Source organism: Sphaeramia orbicularis, chromosome 9 (assembly GCF_902148855.1).
Source record: "Sphaeramia orbicularis chromosome 9, fSphaOr1.1, whole genome shotgun sequence".
Lineage (NCBI taxonomy): Eukaryota > Metazoa > Chordata > Actinopteri > Kurtiformes > Apogonidae > Sphaeramia > Sphaeramia orbicularis.
The window spans coordinates 37,682,824-37,699,907 of NC_043965.1; the positions used below are offsets into that span (position 1 = coordinate 37,682,824).

Below are 17,084 nucleotides of genomic sequence, written 5' to 3' on the forward strand. Positions count from 1 at the left end.
AATATTTATAATATTGATATCAGCTAACAAGATTTAATTTCACTAATGTTGGTGGCTGACATTTATCTGTTGTGTTATATCAAAGGGTTTCCCCTGATAAATTGATAAATAATAACAAAAACAAAATAAATACAAAATTGCATTGGTATTAATCCATGTATAGTTTGTTCATTGGTTATTTCATTTCAAACTAAAATCAGAAAAACTAAATTTCTGGCTGTTTTTTTTTTTTATTTTTGTCTTTTTTAAACAAAATTCGGAAAAACCTTAAAATTGAAATGAAACATCAGACCGTTTTGTAGTTATACAGTAGAAAGAAACACTGAAAAAACAGCTTTTAATGTTCTGGTTGGTGTTGTTTCTCCAGCATGTATTCCAATGAATGCCAAGTATCCCGTCCTAAACTTCTATCCACAGGCCGGACCAGTCTGTAACAGGCATAGATTTGTTTTAGTGCTAGATTCAAAAACATCATTTGTGCAGTAAAAGCTTTACAGATGTAGCTTCATATTACTGCACATCCCTGATAGTGATAGTGAAGAGATCACTGCCGTTTCCAGTTCAGTGTGGGAAACATAGTTTCAGCGTCTAAGGTTATGGTGTGAGCAGAACCTCCTTCCTGTCATTAAACACCATCGTGTTGCTCCCTGGTGATATAAAGCATGGCAGATTTCTGCACGGGTCGCCCCATTTGTAAACAGGTCCGTAATGAAATCTGCAAGATGCTCGAGTGCAGCTATCGTAGATAAAACCAGAGATACTTTAAATGACTTTGATAAAACTCATCACCGCAAACTACCACTTCACGCTTCTGGTGTCGCAATAATAGTAAAACCAAAATGATAACTTAATATTTTTGTTTTGAACGTAAAACGTAAATTACACACAGGTATGTAAAAAAATTAGGTAATACATTTTTTCTACACAAGTTTAGAAAAGGAAAAAAACAAAAATAAAAACAAAAATTTGGTTTTCCTGATTTTATTTTGAAACGGAATAACAAATGAACAAACCATACACGGATTGGCATTGGCCCAAATGCCATTTTAAATATTGGTTTGGGCCTATAATTTCTAGTCCATGCACCCGTACTTAATATAATACAGACCAAATACTATTGATATAATGATGAATATTTGTGCCTTAAAATGTGTTTCCAAAAATAATTATACACTTAAACAAAAGTAAGTTGTGCTAGCTATGTATATGGTAGCATGACATCATCCTTTGTTAGCCATCCCAGTTCTAAATATAATCTACTGTATGTCTCATACATGGTAGGAAGAGGACAGCCTCACTCAACAAATCCAGTAAGTTGTTGTCTCATGGTCTGAAATACATTGTCAGATTTATTGATAAAACTTATGATAAAAATAGATCTAGCAGCAGTTTTATCTTCATGTGCCTCAGTATATTTTCAGTAAAGGAGTGAACACCAAAAGGCTCCCCTTACTGGGAATTTTATTAACTGAGGTGCACCTGGAGCCTCTATAATGGAATGATTTTGGTCTATCTAAAACAAAATACTAATCAGTATTAATGAGAGTGACTGGATGTATCATAGCTTTGATAATGATTTTTTTTTTTTTTATTTGTACAATCATGAAACTTCTAGATGCAAAACTCTCTGTTCAGGGTTTGGTAATATCTATAACTGGAAGTCTGATTGTGTTATGCTTCATATAAACAGGGCTGAACATTGTGCTGAAGCAAACCATGGGCTGTTATTCACTGAGTGGGTGTGTTTCATTTGGACCAATGAGTCATTAGTCCCCAGAGAACACAGACTGAGTGAGGGGGGATGCTGGACAAAGCCCATTTTTTGTTGTTTGAGAATGACGTAAGATTAAGACCCATAGTCCCTCGCTGACCTTTGACCCAACCCTAACCCCAGCAGGTCACCCTGTGGTGCTAGAGCCTACTTTCCTCCCACTTTCTGAGCTACCTCAGGGTGATTCCTATTCAGAGAGAGCTCCTTGTGTTCACTGTCACGCCAAATCTGTTCAAGGCTGATGTTTTCACAAAGGGCCTTATCAAGTTGACGGGAGACCTGATCTAAACCGTGAGCCAACATCTGACAAGTTCTGGTGACCTGCTCCAACCCAGCCCAACCTCTGACCATGCTATTCTCAAATACATCTCCCCTCTCAAATAAACAGTCCTGTGGAAGCACATACATGCGAATGCAGGGCTATTCTTATATAAACCATTTCCAAGTAACTGCTAAAGTACAAACCGGTGAAAAATTAACGGACAAAGCAACATAAAGTGTCTCATTAGTATCACGTTGGTCCATTACATGTTTACAGAACAGCTTCATTGCTTCCTCTGCTGAAGATGGAGGCTGGAGGTTAATTTCACTGAACTGAGATCTGGTGTCTGCTCTAGAAAAAAGTAGGAGGCCACTGGTACTGAACTTACTGATATTTCTCCCAAATTCCAAATAAAAATATTTCAGTTTAAATAGACGTAAGCACGAAAGGACATTTGGTCAAAATGGCAAAAAACGGCATTTTTGATCTCAAATAATCAAAGAAAACACAAGCAGCACAATATTAATGTTTTTACATAGGATCAGTGTGGAATAACCTTTTCAGTCTTAGCATTTATGTGTTTCTTCAGTCTTTCACATTGTGCAGCACAGTTTGTGTGATGGTTTATGAACATCCATCTTCATCTTGATCACATTCCAGATGTTTTCAATAGGGTCCAGGTCTGGAAACTTTGAGTAGTCTTGTAATTTTTTCCACAGCTGCATGATTCATATCATTTTCCTACTCATTAAGCTGTTCAATGACTCCGTATCAAGCGTAGAGCACGAGGTCATCCTTAATGGTCCACTCATCTGTAGGTGTACACTTATATGTGTGTGTAAGTATTTGTACGGAATAAAGTCACACTTAAGTACAAACCGTGCACATAAATCCCACACAGAAACGTTCCTAGAGACAGACCTGTGGCTGGCATTGTGTAGAGGCTGGTGGGTTCTGGTTAACTGTCTCGTACTCGTGTGAATCTCAGCAGAGCTCTGTGAACACTCTCCACCAGCCTTCACTGTTGACCATGGTTTATGTCAGAGTTGGCTGATACTGCTACATACAGGTGACATGAATAGTAAAAATACTAAAAAATCCAAATTCACATTTAAGGTGCTTCTTAAATAGCAGCTGCTGAGAAAGGCTGAACTTAGGATCTCTTGTCAAGTGTCGCTCATAGTTTTTGCAGTGTAGCACCAGTTGAACTGTAAACATTCAGGTCTGTTTTTAGTTGAGTTTATAACCAAACAGTTTTAAGAGAACTAAAACTTTTAGTTAAATGTTTGTCTCAAGTAGTTTTTCATTTATTAACAACAGCCACTGAATGTTTATTGTACTGTTTATCACAGACAGACAGTTTCTGTTGGTTTTCAGTTGTTGCGTTTAAAAGAAAATGCAATATTTTTTCATGCCTCTTGTGTGACCCACAGCACTATGACACACAGGGAAAATTATATACAGTTCAGACTGTTTAAGTTCATGTGCACATTGACTTGGCCTTTTTCACAATTCTGAACATATATTTCAAAAAGTATTCCCTCTGTTACTTCACTTAGCCAGCTACTTGATTTTGATGATGTGAAATAATAAATATTGTTGGGAGCATCTGTAAATTATGCAACTTGGATTAAACTCTTTGAGTAGCCTTTCACAAGCTCAGGATAAGCTCCCACAACACTGCAGGAATTCTGGCCCATTCCACCTGAGAACTCACACTGAGTCAGATTTGTGGGCTGCTTTACACGAACCGTCTGTTTATTTTCAGCCCACGGATGTTTTATTGCATATGAGGAGGGAATAAATATATTGAAATATATTGTTTGGAATGGTGAGTTTGAGTGCATTAAACAAGGTTTATGTAGGTCACTAGAATGTCAGCCATCAAGGTTTGAATCCATTGTGACTCCAAACACAATGTTCTGAAGTTAGAAGAAGTGTATGAATGTGAAAAAAAAAACATGAGGTGTTTGTGTCCTTTTTTAGATTGGTGAGAAAGGAGATGCCATCCGCATTGAAAAAGTGGTGTACACAGGAAGGGAAGGGAAGAGCTCTCGAGGGTGTCCTATTGCTAAATGGGTAAGTGGTCTGATATTACATGGTTAATATCCCCCTTTTATACATTCTTATTACAATAGCATATAAATATGTAAATAATATTTATTTCTTATTTTTAATTCTTATGCTATATTATATCAATATTTATATCCAATACCACATTCCTTATTTTTGTCTTTGTATTTAATTTTTCACTTGTTTGTGGGGGTTTTCTACCTGCCTTTTTTCTGCAGTTGTTGTATGTTGCTGCTGTCAACTGAAATTTACCCAGAGTGGGATAAATAAAATCTTATTTTATCTTATCTATCTTAGGGTGGTGCATCACTTTCAATTATTTGCTGTTTAGGTGAGACAAAAAAGAGGGAGTTTTTTTTGTGTGTGGACTTTTCACACCTGACAGCATTGACAATCAAAAACAGACTTATGCAGTGTCTGTGTATGGGTGGAGATGTGTATAATGAGGGGTTTTGAGGAGACACCTTGCCAAATTTGTCACCCACAGAGAGTAAATCAGTAGGTCTCCTTCTCCTCCACTGTTACCCTTGACATATTCAGCTTAGAAATAGAAAGCAGCTATCCTACTCAGGAAGGTGTGTGTAATATGTCTTGTAGAAAACACTGGCATCTAAGGACTTCCTTCACCTTTTCTCATAGAGAGCCAACTTATTAAGGAAATTAATATTAATGTTGCAATTATACCTGGAATATTCATATTCTTTTTCATCTAGTGTGAAATTTCTAATTCTAATTCTAATAAAAGATTCATTTTGTGTGTGCAAATGGTAATTTACAGCAGAATCTGTTTGATCTATATCGCCATAAACAACTTTAGGATCAAAGTATCACATTATTTGGTTATAGGTAATTCTACCATGAAAGTCATATTTGGCAGGATGGCAGCTTCAGGATTCAACTAAAATAATCATGAACCCCATTTCATGTCAGGTGATCCGTCGTGCCAGCGAGACAGAGAAACTGCTGTGTTTGGTGCGTCAGCGTGCAGGCCACCACTGTGACAACGCTGTCATCATCATCCTCATTATGGCCTGGGAAGGTGTCCCGAAGGTCCTGGCCAACAAGCTGTACCGAGAGCTCAGTGACACCCTCACCAAATATGGCAACCCGACCAGCAGACGCTGTGGCCTCAATGATGAGTGAGTCCATGACAGTTATCCCTTGACATTCAACCCACATGCAACTCTTATTCACAAACAGCAGGCAGGTTTATTTTAGGGTCAGGAGTGTGATGCATTTTAACACCTTTGCTGCATCTGTACATCCTGCTATTAGTTAAGAAATTGTCACAAATCATCTTCCAAACAACCACAAAACATACCAGGAAAGAATGAATATATGTTTTTATTTTACCAACAAAATCCACAAATGTAATCTGTGTTCATGTGGGAGTTAGTAACATGGAAACAAGTAAAAATTGCAAACATTTTTTTTGCAGAGATGAGTTTTAAAGAAAGAAATTATGTGGTCGTAGTCACCAGGTATCACATCCTCTCTGTCACACTTTCTTGACATTTACTGACCACATGAATTCATGATGTTTCAGACATGAATGCTTGATAAGTTTCCCCTATATTGCTTCTATAGCTCCTCAAAGAAAGTACATTTTATTTATAGAGGGCTTTTCACAGACAGGGAGTCACAAAGTGCCGCACAGTACAAAATACAATTAAAATACAATACCAAGATTCTAAATATTTGTTTGGATCCCAACCCTCTGGTGGCTCTGTTTGGGATCTTAGATGATCAGGTGACTTTACCATCATCTAAGAGACAGGCCCTGTCATTCTGTTCCCTGCTGGTGAGGCGTGCTGTCCTACTCAAATGGAGAGACTCTGCCCCTCTTACTCATGCAGTGGCTCCATGACCTTATGTCCTCCTTAAAACTAGAAAAAATGAGAAACTGGCTTCAGCGTACTACTGCTACGTTTTACAATATATGGGGCCCTTTTTTTTTGGCACATTCCAGTGTATTCTGACTCATGCACCTTTTATCAACTTGCACAACTGCATGCTGAGAGGTGAGGGACTGTGTTGGGCCTGTGAATGTGAACTGCATGGGGATAATGGGATTACTTTGAAGGGATTACTTTGATTATTTTTTTACTTTTGGTTTTTTTCCTTCCTTTTTTTTTCTCTCTCTCTTTTCTATAATGCACAGTTCTGTATTGTTCATTGTCATTATTTGCATTATTTGTAAGAAAAAAAACAATGGTTAAAAGTACAATACAATACAATAAATACATTAAATGCAATCAGCTGTAGCAGCTCTGAGGCAGTTTGGATCTAAAATGCCTGCTTGAACAGGAATGTCTTTATTTGTTTTTTAAAAGACTCAACAAAGTCCATGGAGCGTAGGAGGAAGATCATTCCAGAGATGCGGCACAGCAGCTTTTAAAGATCTGTCACCTTGTGTTTTAAAACAAGTGTGGGGGACTATCTGCAGGTGCTGCCCTGAGGACCTCAGGCTGCGAGCCGAGCTGCAGGGCTGGATCAGGGCAGCAATATAGACAGGGGCCTGGTCATGTAAAGCTCAGAAAGTGAGCACCAGAATTTTAAAATGAAAGCGAAATGGAACATGGAGCCATGGGAGAGATTTTAGAATAGATGTAATATCAGCTTTCCTGTTAGTGCAGGTCAGAAGCCTCGCAGTGGAGTTTGGACAAATTGCAAGTGAGCAGGCTTCGTCTTTTTTAAGCGCGTGAATAAGCTGTTGCAATAGTCTGAGTGTGAAGAGACAAATGTGTGAATGATCATCTCTAGCTCATTCGAATGATGTACACTAACTTAATTATGTGCTCTCTTTCTCCCCCCTGCAGTCGTACCTGTGCATGTCAAGGCAAGGACGCAGACACTTGTGGTGCTTCCTTCTCCTTCGGCTGTTCCTGGAGTATGTACTTTAATGGCTGTAAGTACGCGAGGAGCAAAACCCCACGAAAGTTCAGGCTACAAGGAGATCACCCTCAAGAGGTAGTCTTTGCATTGCATAATGCCGTAGCGTTAACATTTAAACAGAATGATTTTGTCATTGTTTGTGTTGACCTGTGATGTTGAATGTTTTGTTTGTTAGGAGGACAAACTCAGGGATAACTTCCAGCATCTGGCAACTGAGGTGGCTCCTTTATACAAGCGCTTGGCCCCACAGGCATACAGCAACCAGGTGACATATACTTTTATACTTGTATTTGATGGTATGTAAACTCACAAAACTGTTAAGCAGTGAAAACTTCAAAGATATGGTTCTATTGAGCCTGTTTACATGCACACCAATACTCCGATCATTATCCTATTTCTGGAGTTATCAGATTAATGTGTAAACACAATTAAAATCATAGAGAACGGAAGTTACAAAGTCAAACAGAAGCAAAAGATAATAACAGGAAGTTTAAGTCTATCATCACTATGTACTCTGAAAGAAATCCAATAATGGACTGGAACGTCTAAACCAGAGTTTTTGATTATCGCATTTCTTAAGTGCATGTAAATGCATTAGATCCGATTATTACAATTACCCAGTTATCGGACTTTTAGAGTCATGTAAACAGGCCCATTGTTGTTGTTAATTGTCTTCCTCAAACAATAGTTTATGTGAGAGCACAGTCTTGACTGTCACACAGTGATACGTTAAAGAAACATGAAAAGAAACACATTAAGGGACGGGTTCATCTGCAGGAGAAAATAGACAGTTGAGGTCAAATATCATTTGTATCTGCAGATGTATTAAAGTGTCCTCTGTCTTTTACCTCAGTGCCAGACGGAGTCAAAAGCCCCAGACTGCAGGTTGGGATTGAAGGAAGGTCGGCCATTCTCTGGAGTCACTGCTTGTATGGACTTCTGCGCTCACGCTCATAAGGACCAGCACAACCTCTACAATGGTTGCACAGTGGTAAGACGATCACTCACCATGACTTCACATTTGTGTCATGACATACTTTTAAGGCAAAGTAAGCATATATTGATCTTTCATGTTACTTATTTACTAGTGTTCACTATCACTTACCAGTGATAGTGGTGTTATGATGAGTCATTTTCTTTTAAACAGCAATAAATGGTTGTACGCAAAATGTAAATCTGTCTACCATACATATTACATTGTCCAGTTTGAAAGCATATAACATATAATAAGAATTAGGGGTGTAATGGTGCACTTCTTTGTACCGAACCGTTTCGGGGCCTTTTCATACAATATGGAGGTGTACGAAGGAATACATGTAGCCTATGTAAAGAATGCAAACACTCTGGAAGCAGGGTGGACACAAGCAGAAACCCATGTGCAGGGTTTCCTCTATATACATTTAGTAGTGGCGAATTCCTCAGCGCCGCTGCAAAAAATAACCCAAAACATGACAACACAGGGTGTAACAGAGGCATAGAAGCCGGGTCAGATGTTTGAAGCATGTTGAGTTTCACTTTTGGTTTTTGGTATGTTGCAGCTTTGTGGCACAAAAGAGCCCATGGGTTTCTTTATAGCAAAAAGGGTTTTATTTTTTAACTGAAGTTGGCAAAAAGAAGTGAACCTGCTCCTCTTCTCCTTCCCTGTGCCTCTGCTGAAGTGTTACTGTGAGGTCATGTTCACAGCACCTCAGGGAATACTGTGAGATGTTCAAAAACACTCAGTAAATTACAGAGTTTGCCTTAAATGAACATTGAAGATTCATAAATACAAAAATACATAACATGTGGGGTGCCTGTTAATGCATAAATGACTGAACAATATTTTGTAGAAATATCCTGTGTCCCACAGGTAGTTACAGAGCGCACCCCTGCTATAACCCCCTTGACTCCTTCACTGTACTGAAAACGTATTAAAATGTATTGAACCGAAGACCCCTGTACCAAACACATACTGAATCAAAATTTTTCTGTTCCATTACACCCCTAAAAATAACGATAATAATAACAATAATAATGCTAAAAAAAGTTTCACAGCTAACATTTCCTCTGTCTTTTCTCTCTGTGCTAGGTGTGTACTTTAACTAAGGAGGACAACCGTACGGTGGGGGAGATCCCGAGGATGAACAGCTCCATGTCTTGCCGCTTTACAAGATCTCCCTGACCTGATGAGTTTGGCAACGAGGAGGCTCAGCGTCTCAAGATGAAGACAGGAAGCCATCCAGGTGCTCCAGGCTTTCCCGCCGTGAAGTGCGAAAATTGCCTGAACCTGCCAAGTCTTGCCGACAGCAGCGCCGCCTGGAGGCAAGAAGCTGCGTCCGAGAAGAAGAAAAGTAAACTGCTGCAGCAACAGGGGAGACGCCAGATAAGACAGTGTCAAGGCAGAGGTCTGCATCAGCAGTTCCCCTCAACCCCAAGGCAATAAAGGTGAGTCAGCAAGTTGTATAGATGTTTTCTTGTACGTAGCCCTTTTCATGCATTTAGTGCTTTTACAAAAGCAGTTGACAAATTTAATTGCTCAGGTAAATACAGTATTAGATGAACTTTTGAACAGAGTTGAAAGGGAGTAGGAAACACTCAAATGTTTGGTTTGATATCAATAAATTATCTCTGAATGTCAAGAAAAGCAAATTTTGATTTTTTAAAGTCATCAAGAAATCACCTGATGATGTTAACCAAAAAATCTGTAATCATGAGCTTGAAAGAGTATTATGACAAAACTCCTTGGTGGTCGTGATTGACCATAAGCTAACATGGAGACAACGGATTGGTTACCATCAGAGGTAAACTTCTAAATCAATAGGAATCCTTTATAAAACTACAGGAGTTTTGCATTATAAAGGCGTGTGTACCATGTCTTGTTCAATTATTCAACCATAACTGTCTGTGTGGAGCTATGCGGATCCACCTTCAAAACATAACTCATCCAATAGTTGTACTGCAGAAACAAACCATACCGATCGCCATAAAGCTGATCGTTATGCACACACAACTCCACTGTTTCTCAGTTCCTGTGTTACGAAATTCAATGACTTGTTTTATTACAAAACTATGCAAATAATTGTCAGAGCCAAACAAAAGTCCCTCCCAGACTCTGTTCAAAGTTATTTTTGATACAGGAAAGAAAGGTGTGCTTTGGAGGTGTTTGTATGTTACTGTACTAAAAGCCGTTAAATGTATAAAAAGAACATGTGTTTCTGGTACTGGGGTTAAATTATGGAATGACATAAATATAAACGTAAAGATGTGCGATTCATTAATGGTTTTCAAAACATTGGTGATTGATGCTTTGATTGGTGGCCTAAAACTGATTTTGATTTGAATGTAGATAAGGCGTATTTAAATATTTAGCTTCTGCCTGAGCCTATTCAGTCTCAACATAATCCTAGACGGTTGACTTAAAATCAGCCTCATTGTTTGTATTTTCTGTGTATGGATGATGACTGGACAAACATGAACCGGAACTCGACCCAATTAGAGGTTTACTGAACTGTTTTGGAAGATTTTCCCTTCACTGTGAAAATTAGGTCCTTGGTTTGTATGTGTTATTGTAATCAGGGGAAAATTGAGTTTGGTTCATACATCAGTCTATGTGCTTTTATCTCCAATCACCTGGAGTATGGTGAAGATAACTGTCTTAGGTAAATCCTTTTTGCAAACGGAAACTCTGTGGACAAGTGTAGTCTGCTGTTGGTTATTGCACTGCAAGTCAAATTTTCAATAAGATGTCACCCATTGGCCAGACTCAAGGCCACATTTTCCTGAGTTTTTTTTTTCCTATTTAGTATAATTCAGTGTCATTTCAGTGACGGTTTTAAGAAATAACTTCACACCTCACTGTTTGTTGACATTGTTTGTTATGTTATTAACAGCAATTCAGTTTTGTGATTAAACCCATTTCATGTGGAAAGATATTTTGAAACTATTTCATGAAGAGGAGTGGAAGAAAACTGGATGTGTATGTACTGACAAGGCCTTAAAGTGGTTTGTGTTCAATGAGCATAAAAAAGAAAAGATACATGGGAGAATTACTATATATACTATATAATACAAATATTAATAATGCTTTTAAATTCTGACCAGCAGAGTTTCTTATTAACTTTTTTTATTGTTTCCATTATTCAGCAATTATAAAGCAAGAGTGAAGCCCAACATCAAGAGGGAGCCCCTTTAATGGATCAATAGATGGATATCCTGTGCAGACAGCCAGACCCGTTCAACAACATTCTATCCACACTCTGCCTACTATGCAAGGGGAGGCCTTCCCCCAACTGGCAAGCCCTCTGCACCAGACCCCGTAATGGTTATCACCCCAATTCTGCCTGAAATGCACTCTTGGATACTACAAACTATCCACCAATGCACTTTTCCGCCCTAAGCTGAGGACTCACGCGGGTCGAAATGGCGCTTTACCCAAAGCAGGCAGTAAGGTTGTCCAGATGGACCAGAAGCTGATATTCAGAATCTTCAGGGCCAGACTGGCTCAGTCTCCTACCCCCAGCCACCCTGAAACAAACCACCTACAAAACCACAGCGCTTACCCCCAGCCTACGGACTACCAGTCCCGCCCCTCCTCTGTCTCTCCGAGTCCTCCAACCAGAGGCACTCCAGTCATCAAACAGGAGCCCATGGATGTGCCAGTGTATGAAGGTGCTGTACTCAGTCAGGCAGGTGCCATCACACCCCGCAGCACCCCACAGCCTGCTGCTTGGCCGGGGCACAAACTTAAACGGAAGTATTGTTCCCACAAACTGGGATGGCCACCTAAACCCTAAACCGAGTCCTGAGGCCTCATCATTAATCCAAGATAAGAAGCAGTTTCACCCAAGCATCCTCAGCAGCGCGGCCAGCCTTCTCCTTACCCCCCAGCAGTGGACTTCCTACCCCGTGGGCAAAACCCACCAATATGGCCTCTCCCTGCCCCATCACCATCATCCAGGTCCCTCACTCTCCATCTCCCTCCCTCACCTCACCTTGGCACAGTGCACCCGGGTTAACATCCCCCAAGTCGCCCACGCCACGGCCTTCCACCCCTCGGCCAAGCACCCCTCACCCAGGTACACCACAGCCTGGATCCTCCTCACTCAGGCTCTGTCACGTTACAGCCAGGCGCTCCAAGCCCAGGTCCCCCCAGGCACTGGGCTAGACCCGCTCCCAGCCCGCAGCCAAATGGCTTGGGCCATGGGGCCGGCCTCATACAGCCTGCTCTGAAGCACCAGCAACCCTACTGGAGCCTACCCCGACAGATGTGGTGCCCGAGACACGGGGAGAGTCGCTGCTCCACACCACTGGGCTCCAGAAAAGGCCTGGAAGTCTTGTGGAGGTTCAGTTGCGTGGCAGAACCCCCCACCCCGTCCCCGGCCCCTGAGGGTCGCCTTTTCCCCTGATGCCCTCACAGCAGTCGGGTAAGGCCTGCTGGGGACCCGAGCCAAGCTGAAAGTGATGCTGAGAGCGCCAAGGGAGCGCGAGGAGGACGAGGATGAGGTGTGGTCTGACAGACGAGCACAACTTCTTGGATCCCACATCGGTGGAGTAGCCGTCGCACCAGCTCAGGCTCTCATCATAATTGAATGTTACCGTCGGGAACTACCGCCCCACCACTCCACTCAAAAAGGCGGATCGCTCCCACCCCACACGCATCTCCTTGGTCTTCTACCAGCACAAGAACCTGAACCAGCCCATGCATGGCCTGCTCTGGTGGGAGGCTAAAATGAAGCTACTGGCAGAGCGAGCGCTTCAGAGGCAGCAGGAAGCGGCTCTCCTCGGACTCTCCCAGGAGGACATCAAGGCCCTCGGGAAGAAACGCAAGTGGGGGGCTACGGTAGCAGGGGCCAGTCCAGGGCCGGGACAATCTAAAGACAAGAAAGAGGGGCCAGTGACACGGTTAGCCCCCACATTCCACACCACCTCTGTTGTCAATGTGTCTCCCTATGCCTTCACCCACCTCACCGGGCCCTACAGCCACTTTGTCTGAGGTCAAAGAGACATGAACAGACTGAGCGCTACAGAGTGGTGCAGTGGAGGGAGAGAGCGATGAGCAGGATGAATGTTTCTCAGCCGTCCCGCAGTCTGGCATCTCTCCATCCTGACCCCTTCACAGTCCACTTGGAGGAGGGGACATTTTTATTGTTTTTACCTCATGTCAGGCAGTGGTTTGGGCTTCAGACACACTGCCTGTGGTGCTCTTCCTCTCTTTTCCCTGGAGAGGAACTCCATTGCTTTTCTTGTTTATAGAATTTTAATGATTCTAATTATTGCTATTATTATCAATATTATTATGATTGCTATTGTTACTGTCAATGTTGTTATTACAGGTATTATTATAATGAAGACTTGTTTGTTTTTTTATTATTGCTGTTTTCATTAATGTTATTATTAATGATGTGATTGTTTTGAGTTATATATTTTTTTAATCAATCAGTCTGATCAATCAAACTCAGACAATTGCTTTTTCCATGTTTGGAAAATGTGTACGCTCTTTATGTTAGATTTTTTTTTCCTTTCTTTTTTGTCAGTTTTCCAGCTGTACTTAGAGGAGGAGCGTTCATCTACCAGGCAAGACAGTGTCATTAGAAATCACAGTCTTGTCTGCTGTTTGGATATTTTTCCTAAATTATAACATATAACAATATCCAGATATTTATCTTTGATGTGAAAAAGACACTTTAGGCCTACAAAATTTTGTTTCAGTTATCACTAACCTGGATTTTAAATGACAATGTTTTGTCAAAATGCACCAGTTGTCATTGCTTAAAAGTTATACAGTGGCCAGAGTGATTTTAGCTTATTTCATGGCAATTGAAAACGTTTGCTATTTTCATTTTTAATAACAAAAATAACTAGATAATGGCCAGGTTGAAATAATTGCAACTGGCAGTTAAACTGTAAAATTGCAAGTAAAAGTCACCACTTTTCTTGCCATTAGATGGTGCGCTTCTCCTCCTTTTCTACACCCCTCCAGCTTTCGACTGGTGCTCAACTTTCAGCTCTGATAAAATTTTCATTCCGCTTACTCTTCATGGCACTTGATGCTGTACTTCGGTGCTCTAACACAAATCTGGCTCAAGCAGTATTTGCAAGTAAATATTTTTCATACAGAGTACTATAAAGATTGGATTTATTACACCTAGGAATTTGTCATGCAAAGTAAAGTATTATAAATTATCGTACCGATATTGTTATATCCAACTGACAAATTGGATATTCCGCACTAATGATAAATATTATTTGGAAATGCTGTTTGACCCAGATGTGCTTTTACCACACAGAGATGGAACAGGTGAACACTCTATCTTCCTATAATGCTTGAGTAGGGGTGAGCACTTCCCAATGTAAACTCTAGAGGGCAGCAGTGACTGCCATTTCAAAGTGGCGTGTATTAACAAACCTACAAGCACTTGTAATCCATTCAGATGACTGTAGAGCCTTGCCTCACTGCTTTAACCATTCACATCCAGCAGAGGGGGATCTCTTACCCTGATTCTGGCTGAATGAGTTGAAAAAGCAGATCAAGGTAAAGGCGATCTGTCCCGCTGTGTGTGAAGTATGAGAAAGCCCGAGCTGGGTGAGAACAGAGGAAACAGTGTTGGGACAGCAGTGCTTTTGGTGCTCCGACACACACTCTGGTGCTCTCCTACTACACTTGATTTTACTGTGAAGGGCCCACTTCCTCTGCATGGTGCTGTCATCTCAGAGCAGAGTGAGGCGCGTCCTTCTACAGGCACCTTGTCACCACAGAGCCAGCCAATCACAGCGGCCGCCCTCTGGTTGCAGCTCTGTCTGGTTCCCTTTGAGGTGTTTTTTTGCAGTTATTCTGGCATGGTTTTTGTCTCAAACAAAGTACACTGTACAGGGCAGAGAAAGCACAGTAATTCAATGCATTGTTGGTGACCTGCCAGCAGTGTTTGTCATAGTGAACAGACTTTGGAGATTGAGGGAGAATAAAATTACTGTAGCTTCTAGGAGCTGGCACCTAAAAGCCAACACAGTGAATCGATAAATCTCTCACTTTGTGTGTTTGTGTGCACGCATGTGTGCATGATGTGTGCGAGTATGAAAGTCAAGAGCCAAAGAGAGAGACTATTTGAGAATCTGAACAGAGTCCCATGAATCACTTGTTTTCATTTTCACCATCAACCATATGATTGCTTGGTCTGATGGTTTTGCTTGCGCTGAAAGTGAAAATGAGGGACTAATGGAATGGGGCTTTAAGGGCCGACTCCTGGCTGCTTAGTGGTTGTTTGGGTCAAGGCCCTGGTCATCTGTGAAAGACCCTGGGTCTCCAGCTCTCTACCTCACGCTGTAGAGACACTGGTCACAATCACAACTTGCTACTGAGGGCAGAGAATCATACATTTGTCCCTTTGTGTCCTCTAAATCTCCACACTCATTTTAACCTGTTTTTTTTTTGTTTTGTTTTTTAAACCCTTATTTATTACTACATGGTGATGATGATGATTGTCTTGATGTTTTTTTTTTCATCTTTTTTTATACAGCTAATACAAATTGTACATAGAGAAGAAAAGATTTATAAAAGCACTTTTAATCTTGATTTTAATGACAAAAAGAAAGAGCCGATATTTCACAACTTGAAGCTTAATTTTTGTTTTGTTCTTTTTTTTTGTTTTTTAATTTTCTCAAGAGAGAGATAAAAAAATGTAAATATTAAAATATTTAGGTAAGATTATTTAACTGGTGAGGATAGTAACTAAACCATGAATGACTAGGGGGTATTTTGAAGTCTCTGGCAGCCCTTAACAATAGTAAACAACACTTGGTACCAGTGTGTTGTGTGTAAATGTGTGCTTAGTAACACTGCTGTTTTTGCTTTCGTAAGTACTGTACCCCCTGTCAGCATGTAACTGACAGAAACCCGTCGCTGTCTCAACACGAACCGACCAAGCCCGTCCTTGTAAGATTAAAACCACGCTCACTTGTGACGGTCGTAACTGGAGAATCCCCCTCCCGCGCTGCATTTATGCGACCAAATCTATGAATTTCACAACGAATTTGCTTCACATCACAGCAGATTTTAGTATCCCGTCTCAGATTACACTAGATATTTTTAATTCAAGACACCAAAATTGTGATTTGTGGTGATTTATAAATCTAAAAACTTTCCCCCGTTGAGATAAAACAGATGATTTGCATTGAACATGAAGGGGTGGGGTGTTTAGATACATGCTGGTAGATGCAGAAGCAGTCGGAAGTGAATCAGCAGGTGATGTTTAGCGAGGGATAGCGCAGCAATGTGGTAGACTATCAGGTAAGAGACTGTCTCCCTGCTTGTTTAAATGTACCTATAATTATACTCTAGTTCTCATAGTAAGTATGCACTTGGCAGAAAAGTTCTGGCGCTCCTGGATTACACCAGGTATTTAGTTTGCAATCCTCATTCTTTATTTTACACATTACAACCACCAGAGGGTCTGATGGAACCGGTGCAGTTCGCTATAACAGGGCCGTCTTGAACCTCTTTTTACTTTTGAACCATAAATGCATGGCCCACATTACACACATACACAACACACACTTAATAAGAATGGGTGCTGAAGATACAATGTACATGATATCTTATGAAACTTTGTAAATTTCCAATTTTCACATATTCGGTGGACGGTTCTCACGAGAGGCGCCACCTCCCAAGCACGTACCGAGATGGGGAGGTCGGTCGGTCGGTCGGCTGGTGCTATGATGCTACACTTTAAATTCACTGTGTAAAACAAAAAAAAAAAGGACAAAAAAGACAAAAAAACAAACAAAAAAAAAAATAGGAATTAAAGATACCACAAATATTTTTCTGAGCTCTGAGAATGTCAAGAGAATTATACTTTTGATTAAAGCAGTTTCAACGGATAGGAAGCTGCCTTGGTGCTGACTTTGTGAAAAGTCTTTTTGTTACGACGCTACAAATTTCCATCTCTTTTGAGGGCAGGGGGGTACTCAAAACAGTTGAATACATTCTCTATTTAGATTCATTCCACATTGTACTTGAACTCATTTAAACTAGGATGAGACAGACGCATATGGGAAGACTGTTATCTGGGTTTCATGTTCGGTACGGTGCAAGTACCAACGGCTATTGAA

At 40.7% G+C, this 17,084-nt stretch overlaps 1 pseudogene; it reads left to right on the forward strand.

Moving 5' to 3' along the window:
• LOC115426443 (methylcytosine dioxygenase TET3-like) overlaps positions 1-16,768 on the forward strand; it is a 58,179-nt pseudogene extending 41,411 nt beyond the window's left edge.
• The last annotated feature ends 316 nt before the right edge of the window (positions 16,769-17,084 follow it).